This window comes from Mus caroli, chromosome 1 (genome assembly GCF_900094665.2).
Source record: "Mus caroli chromosome 1, CAROLI_EIJ_v1.1, whole genome shotgun sequence".
Classification (NCBI taxonomy): domain Eukaryota; kingdom Metazoa; phylum Chordata; class Mammalia; order Rodentia; family Muridae; genus Mus; species Mus caroli.
In genome coordinates, this window is record NC_034570.1 from 3605547 (window position 1) to 3614871 (window position 9325).

The 9325-nt window shown below is 39.9% G+C and overlaps 1 pseudogene across 1 annotated transcript; it reads right to left on the reverse strand.

Moving 5' to 3' along the window:
• Window positions 1-905: 905 nt before the first annotated feature.
• LOC110304739 lies at window positions 906-1385 on the reverse strand (annotated as a pseudogene). Its single transcript, XR_002379102.2, has one exon. The product of XR_002379102.2 is annotated as a riboflavin kinase pseudogene (transcript).
• Window positions 1386-9325: the final 7940 nt, after the last annotated feature.

Sequence of the window (9325 nt, forward strand, 5' to 3'; positions counted from 1 at the left end):
GCTTGTGCATTTAAGCCTTGGGTCTTTCTCAAAATACGGGGCTTTGATACATTGCAGAACGGTTTCCGAGTCGTTATTCGTACAAGGCCCTCGTCTCTCTCTACCCTCCATTTGGTTCTTATGAGGAGGTCCCCTCGTGACCCTCGAATAACTGGACCTGCTGGACGGGTAAATCAACCTGTCTGTTGATATACCAATACCATGCAGTTTTTATTACTATTATTCTTTAGTAAAGCTTGAGATCAGGGATGATGATACCTTCTGAAAGTCCTTTATTGTTCAGGATTGTTTTAGCTATTCAGGGCTTTTTGTTTTTCCACATGATGTTGAGAATTGTTTGACCTTGCTTTACCAGGGTAGCTATGCTCTGAAGGAATCATATTATCCTGGCTTTTGTTAACTGTGCTCTTTACAGGGCCTTTAGCCATCTGAATGCCTTTAGTCTCTGGATGTTCCTATTATATTAGGTATTGGGAGGAGGCCTAACCTTGATGATCCTGGTAAAGAAGGCCTCTGATGGGCTTTATGGTTCAGGATCAGCAGGTCTGATGAACGTAGGCTGATAGGTGGTAGGAGAATGTAGGTCCACTGGGAATAGCAGGTGGCTCAGGGCATTTGAGAGTGCCCACCCTGAACTGTTTATTTTATTTTATTTTCCACCCGCACTCACAGACTTTATTTTCAGTACAAGCTTTCTAGTGCTACATTTTAATCAACATATTACATTTAAAATCTTGATTTCTGAATGAGTCTCTTAGTACAGTGCAACATGATGGAGTGAACTGCTGGAGACCTCTTGACAGCTACAGGGAAACGCTTGATTTAAAATATGATCAAGATGAGACTGTATCAGAAGCGCTGTGACACTACGCGACTCTAGTGGTAGGCAGGTAAGGGACTTTTCATTAGTGGCCATTCATAATTTTGCCTTTAGAAACTTGGAAGAAATTTCATATTTGAGTTTCAAATGTTCGAGTAAATCCAGTTGCTTTTTAGCTTCTTCAATATCACCTTGAATCGCAGAAATAAGTGACTCTAAAGAATCAAAGTTTTTTTCAGGTCTGAGATAGCCAACAATGGCCACATTGAGAATTTCCCCATAGAAGTTCGCTTTAAAGGTATGGATGATGTGGGTTTCCATGGACTTTTTCACATTCTTATAGTACGGGTTCCATCCAATGCTCACCACCATTTTATGGACATCGCCGCTCCCAACGCTGGCCCAACCATAATAAATGCCAGTGGACAGACACATCCGCTGGAAGATTGTCTACCACTTGTTCAGGAAAATTGGCTGTGGGGATGCCCAGTTGCTTGGAGCCCCGGCCGAAGCCACGCACCACCTGGCCGCGGCAGAAGAACGGCAGGCTCCTCATGAAGCTGATCTCGGAGGACGCGGGCTGCTCCTCGCTCTGTGCCTGCAACGGAGTTCCGTGAGTGCGGCGCCGGGGCCGGGACCAGCTGGGGGAACCGGGGGAGCTTGGCCGGCGGAGCGAGACACCCGCCGGACAGCAGCCAGCCGTCAGAACCCAGCGGCCGCTCGGCCGGAACTCTTATTTTATTTTTTTATAGAGTAGCAAATACTATTACCTAATTTCTATTACTGTAAGTTTTATCATCTATGCTATAAAGTAGGAAATGTTTCTTTTAATCAATCTGTTTAATTGACTAAGTTTTATTCCTTCAGAAATTTACCCTGTATGACCTCCTATCCTTAAACTACATTTTTAGAGACCTCTAAGCCTATAATAAAAAGAGATCTTGAGTCAGTAAACTAGTCTCCTGGCCAGTCAGAGTTTATCAGTTGTCTCTGTCTACCCTGCACAAATTGTATGTTCAGGAGCTGATGCCCCAAGAGGATTCCTGGAGTAATGGCCTCATCTAGCTATGTACTCTTCTGTGCGTAATGATCTCCAGGGCATAAGGAAGACTTCCAAGTAGTGGCCAGATAAGGTTAATTTTAGGATTTTCCTAAAAAGACTCAGACATAATTTTTTCTCAGGAAAGAGTACAAATTGAATCACAAAGCAGAAAGTCCCCAATAACGCAACACACAAGGGCCAAACCCCAAAAGTTAGAAATTGAAGGACAACAGTTGCAGCATTCTGCTCAGTTTTGCTGGAACTGTGTCACACAGCATGCTGGCTTCATGACACTCACCATTTCCAGAGAATATGACTGTGAGTTATTTAATTTTGGGTAAGCATCCTATATTCAATCTTCCTCTACAATTTGGGAAGGACCTATATTTTAAAAGCCTGTAGTTATAAAATGGCCACAGACTCCAATCTGTGGCTATCCCATGTCTCTGCCTACATGCATGCATCCAGACACTGTACTATGTGAGAAATATCCCATACATCTCTGTTGGAGTACAGCCCAGCATCTGACTTTCTCCAGTATTTATCCTGTCCATGCTAGCTGTGGCATCACTCTTTTTTTTTTTTAAGATTTATTTATTGATTATATGTAAGTACACTGTAGCTGTCTTCAGACACTCTAGAAGAGGGAGTCAGATCTCTGTTACAGATGGTTGTGAGCCACCATGTGGTTGCTGGGATTTGAACTCTGGACCTTCGGAAGAACAGTCGGGTGTTCTTACCCACTGAGCCATCTCACCAGCCCCGTGGCATCACTCTTCTGGGATTGGTTTCTGTGTCTGCTTTAGATTTTGGTGTGGGTTTGCTATTAATAACTTTGGGACCAGTTCTCACTTCAGAAGTGATTAGACATGATAGTTCTGTGGCCTTTGTTGACCTAGAATAAAATCAACCAAGGTAAGAATAAAGAAAATTGCATCAATTTGGGACTAATTAAGATTGCAGTCTGGATAAACACAGATTCAGGCAATCTTGAATATGTGCCCTAAGGCTCAAGTACATGTTAAATTTGTTTTATAGCTTTAAATTCTAAGGAGATTGTTAGTGGCTTACTAGTGAGCCAGGAGTTAGAACCTGTCCTGGCAAAAGCTAAAATGTTTCATAAGAAAGGAATTGGCTGTGGTATGGAAAGTGTCTATTGTACTGAATGTCAGCAAGCCAGCAAACTTAAATAACGTTGCAAAGGACAACTTTTTTTTTGAACAGAATATTACCCTGTAGGCCCTCATTATTCCATAACTCACTATGTAGACAAAGCTATCTTAGAACTCACAGAAATCTTCCTGCCTCTGCCCTGCGTGTGCTGAGATTAAAGGCCTGTGCTATCAGGCTTAACTTCAAAGGATAACCTCTAACAAGGAGTGTTGGCAGCCTGGTTCAAAGGTACTTTGGCCATTGCATCAACTTTGATTAGCAGTGGCCTCCTTGTTCTTTTTAAAAATTTTAGATATGTTTATCATATTAATTTATAAGTGTTTTGCTTGCTTCTATATATTACATCATGTGCATCATGTGCATGCCTGATGCTTGCATAAATCAGAAAGAACAGACTAGAATTACAGATGGTTATGAGATGTCATGTGGGTGCTAGGAATTGAACCCTGGTCCTCTGGAAGAGCAAGTGCTCTTAACTATTCAATTAACTTCCAGTTCTGACTGTCTTTCAAGTGCCTAGAACAATGTGTCTCCATGTTTTCTCTTTCTCTTGACATGATATTCTGCATCCTGTGTGACTTGGATCCTGGAACCCTGGCACAAATGAAGAAAGGACAGACATTCAAACACACATGCAATGAAGCTGAAGTTGGTAGTCTTTGCACACACTAATCAGTCAATAAATACTCATACCCATACTTCCTTTAGATTAGGAGTCTTAGAGTCCTGGGCATTCAACAATGCACATTTACCCAGGACTCCACTCATTCAAGGATTCTTCTGCTCCACACAACAATGCATCATATGACATAGAATGCCAGGAAAAATGTATTGTAACATCCTTTGGGTCTACCAGGAGACAAAGCTCATATGCTTGTCTCTTCAACTATATTCTGAACCCTTGAAGCAAGCAGCTCTGAGCCACTGATCCCTTGATCTTTCTGCTATTAGTTGGTATTAGAGTTCAGAGGACACCTGCAGAGGGGTTCCAGGTTCTTGTGTCCCCAAACAAGGAGCTAAACAAAGACACAGCTAAGCTTCTTGCTGTGGAAGCAGAGAGGGTTGTTTTTCTAATTCATAATTTTAAATTGAAAGTATGGCAGAATAATTAGGATATAAGAATTAAGAAAATACATGAATTATGTTAATTTTACTTATTTATCTTTACATAATAGCTACTGCATAATTTGTTTAGTGCCTTAGTTTTTAAAGAGTATGCAAGACCTGGGGGAAAGTGGGCCAAAACATAGGGATCAAGTTAGTAGCTCAATAGCCCTTCCATACAAAGATTTTGGTTTTGTTTGTTTATTGTTTTTGTTTATTTATCTTAGCACAGAGGTTTCAGCTCATTTCCCTGACACTAGCTGTTCCTTCCATGTTCTGTTACATGGAGTTCTACATGCAACTTGTGTCCATAGTTGAATGTGTGCTTTAGCCAGGCGTTGGTGGCGCACGCCTTTAATCCCAGCACTCGGGAGGCAGAGGCAGGCAGATTTCTGAGTTCGAGGCCAGCCTGGTCTGCAGAGTGAGTTCCAGGACAGCCAGGACTACACATACAAAAAAACAAAACAAACAAACAAACAAACAAACAAACAAAAACCAAAAACAAAACAAACAAACAAACAAAAAAAACCCTGTCTCAAAAAACAAAACAAACAAAAAAAGAATGTGTGCTTTAGCCACAGGTAACTCAGCACACTCTGTAGGGCTTCTTACCTTTCTTACCTTGTATCAGTGAGAGCAGCCTATGTCCTTGGGACTAGCTGAATTTAATAGGATTGGATGAAGTGGGGAAGTTCCAGCTTTCTTCCATTTCCACCAAACCTGGGTCTACCCTTGCTATGTCCTAGGCTGACCTTGAACTCAGGAATCAGTCTGCCTTTGTATCTTTCTGACAATCTGGCTCATAATGTTCCTTTAGATTCATGAAGCCCCCCATACTTCATCCTTATATTTTGCATAGTCAAAAATTTTTATATATTTTGAACTCATGTATTTAGAATTCCTTCACATAGCTTCAAAGACTATTCTGAAGGTCTCAGCATTTGCCATTTTGCTTAGACAGTAGCCATACCTTCCCCTCCTGGATTCATTGTCTCAGATTATCATGGAGTCATTTAGGTTAACAGAGAGATGTGAAAATACATATGTTATTAAATAAACAAGCCTTGTGCCCACAGCAGCCATTGACACTCATGGAGGCTCACACTTGGGCCCTGTCCTAGGGGTAGAAATCATGTCACTCTGTCTCCACTAGGGCCACACTGGACTACTTTTGGGAGTTGGTTCTCTTCTTCATCCATGTAGGTCTCTGCTGTAGAAGTGTTATCAGACGTGGAAGGAAGTACCTTTTACTGCTAAGCCATCTTGACCACCCAAATTGTATGTTTTATCTAGATAATTGCTTATAGTTTCTACTGAGTATCAGGCTTCTAATTAGAAACTTAAAAGAGTCAAAGTTTATGGAAAAAATTTTCCCTCTCTCAAGGTTTATGGAGCTGTTATGCAACCTCTAAAATTTAAACAGCTCGTTGTTCACATTTGATGTAATTGACCTTCAGAATGTTCAATAACTATACATGGAAGCAAAACCAATTAGTATGTGGGATTAAAAGAATAGCCAAGAGGCTGGAATAGTAGTTAGGAGTGTAAACTTCCCTTGTAGATGATCCATGTTTGATACTTAGCTTCTTTGTGGGGTAGCTCACGAATGCCTGTAACTCCAACCTACAAAAGATCTGACTCCTCTAGCCTCCGAGGGCACCTAGATATATGTTCACCCAAACAGACACAAGCACATGTACAAACACATGATTAAGAATAAAATTGCCGGGTGTGATGGTGCACGCCTTTAATCCCAGCACTCGGGAGGCAGAGGCAGGCAGATTTCTGAGTTCGAGGCCAGCCTACAGAGTGAGTTCCAGAACAGCCAGGGCTACAGAGAGAAACCCTGTCTCGAAAAACCAAAAAAAAAAAAAAATAATAAAAGAATAAAATAAATCTGGCCAGGTGTGGTAGTAAATGCCTTTGATCCCAGCATTCAGGAGGCAGAACCAGGTGGATCTCTGTGAGTTCAAGGCCATCTTGGTCTATAAAGTGAGTTCTAGGACAACCAGCACTGTTAGACAGAGAAACTGTGTCTTGAGAAAACAAGATGGGGCTAGAGAAATAGCTCAGTGGTTGAGAGCAGTGACTGCCCTTCCAGAGGTCCTGAGTTCAATCCTCAGCAACCACATTGTGGCTCACAACCATCTGCAATGGGATCCAGTGCCCTCTTCTGGTGTGTCTGAAGACAGTTACAATGTACTCATATATAATAAGTATAATAAATAAATAAATAAATAAATAAATAAATAAATCTTTAAAAAACAGTACCTTTAAAAAAAGAAAAAAGAAAAAACTAAGTTGGGCAGTGGTGGCGCATGCCTTTAATCTCAGCACTTGGGAGGCAGAGGCAGGTGGATTTCTGAGTTCAAGGCCAGCCTGGTCTACAGAGTGAGTTCCAGGACAGCCAGAGCAATACAGAGAAACCCTGTCACAAAAAAACAAACAAAAAAACTAGATGGATAGACAGATAGATAGATAGATAGATAGATAGATAGATAGATAGATAGATAGATAGATAGATAGATAGATAGATAGATAACATAAGTGGAGAAAGCATCGGCTAGATCATCCCTCCACAGCACTATGTTAAACATAAGAATCCTTGAAAGACCAGTTCCACAATTTTTGAAACAAGCTTTAATTAAATACTGGCCAGGATGATGGACTTTGGCCAGGACCATTCCAGAGTTTCCAGAAAATGGTCACATTTTGCGGAGGCTTTTAAAGGCAAACCCATAAGGCTTCCATATTTCTCATCAGGACCAATTAGGGGCAAACATAGAGCCTCATGTGCTTTCTGCTTGTATAACTTCCACCTACATCCAGTCACATGTTTTCTGCTTGTGTATCTCCTGCCTACATGTGCCTACATCTAACCAGTGGCAAGCATACATCTTTATGTTTTCCTGCTCATGTACCTTCCACCTACATGTGACCAAGCACATCTGGTACCCTTGAGTTAAACAAACTTGTTCAGGGGAGCAAAATTATTATCTCTCATAACCAATTTCCTCCAATATTTCAGGAAGTAACTGACCTTGAGCAAGGGGCTTATAGGTCACAGGCATTTTTGTTTCATGGATCTCTTAGGCACAGTAATTAAAACTTAATAACCTTGGCTCTCACAAGTGCTTGTGCCTTGTGCCTCTCACAAGTTGTGCCTCTGTTTACCTAAACAGAACCAGGTCTTCTAGATTAAATGTTCATAATATCAATTTGTTGTCTTTTTTATTCTCAAAAGTAAGCAGAGTCTACATAATGCTCAGTGATAACAGTACCATGTGAATAAACAGGACTGTGCAATTGAAGTTCTCAAAGATAGTCAGTGGCATAGGACACTTGTGCTTGAGCAATCAACTCCCTAGGTTACACATTCTATAACACTGCACACTCACTTTGATGTTGTTTTATATATGTAATTTATATATTACATATACATTTGTTTATTTTTTTCTAGGCATGATTTCTCTGTATAGCAGTCCTGGCTATTCTGGCACTTATACTGCAGACCAAGCTGGCCTCAAACCCACAGAGATCCACCTGCCTCTGACTCCCCTGGTTGGCGTGTGCCACCAGGCCCAGTTGAAATTGTTGGTTTTAAATCCTAGAAATTTTTTTGGACCCTAAGGATAAACAAAAGAAGTACAATTTGTAGTATATTACAATGATGCAATTGATGACTACATTTCTTTTTTTTTCTATTTTACTTTTTTTTGGCCAGTAGTTTGGTTTATATACATAAATATTCTTTGCACAATACAAATTGTAACATGTTAAAGACTAATATTGCTGATACTTGAAAAATCAATCTCAACCAGATTTTAAGTAGCATCCATAGACTTACTCTTTTTGAGGTTGAAGGACTAAGTTATTAATTATTGTTCAGTAACAATCACCTGATTTTCTCCCATAAGAATTATAAGCTACATTTATAAGGCATAGCTCCAATTATGAGATAAAATTTATATTTTTACTTTTCTAAATTAAACACAAGAAAGAATGAAAAAAACAAGAGTGGCTTTTAAATGAGGTTAAATCAATTTTGTATCAGTCTCTGAATTGTCAGCTACATAGCAGAAAACTGACAGAAGAATCCTCTACATTCTTTGTGGTCTACACAGAAGACTGGGCTTTATTTAGTGGCTTGATTTCCCTGGTTTACTCAGTGGAACTCAGAAAGTCATCATCCTTGTACTGTGCTTACTGTTTCCAGATAATTCACTGAACAGACTTAATTTTATGATGGAAATGATGAAGAACAGGCCTAATGTAGGTGTGAAAGTGTATTTCCTGCCATCTACTCCTCTTGGGTGAATTTGCTTCCTTTTGTTCTAGAGCTTTTAGATGTGCTATCAAGCTGCTAGTGTATATTCTCTCTAGTTTATTTTTGGTGGCACTCAGAGCTATGAGTTTTCCTCTTAGGAATGCTTTCATTGTGTCCCATAAGTTTGGGTATGTTGTGGCTTCATTTTCATTAACCTCTAAAAAGCCTTTAATTTCTTTCTTTATTTCTTCCTTGACCAAGGTATCATTGAGTACAGTGTTGTTCGGTTTCCATGTGAATGTTGGCTTTCTATTATTTATGTTGTTATTGAAGATCAGCCTTAGTCTGTGGTGATCTGATAGGGTGCATGGGATAATTTCAATATTTTTGTATCTGTTAAGACCTGTTTTGTGACCAATTATATGGTCAATTTTGGAGAAGGTACCATGAGATGCTGAGAAGAAGGTATATCCTTTTGTTTTAGGATAAAATGTTCTGTACATATCTGTTAAATCCATTTATTTCATAACTTTTGTTAGTTTCCATGTGTATCTGTTGAGTTTCTGTTTCCAGGATCTGCCCATTGATGAGAGTGGGGTGTTGAAGTCTCCCACTATTATTGTGTACAGTGCAATGTGTGCTTTGAGCTTTACTATAGTTCTTTAATGAATGTGGATGCTCTGGCACTTGGAGCACAGATATTCAGAATTGAGAGTTCATCTTGGAAAATTTTATATTTAATGAGTATGAAGTGCCCCTCCTTATCTTTTTTGATAACTTTGGGTTGGAAGTTAATGTTATTTGATATTATAATGGCTACTCCAGCTTGTTTCTTGGGACCATTTGNTTGGAAAANTGTTTTCCAGCCTTTTACTCTGAGGTAGTCTCTGTCTTTGTCCCTGAGGTGGGTTTCCAGTAT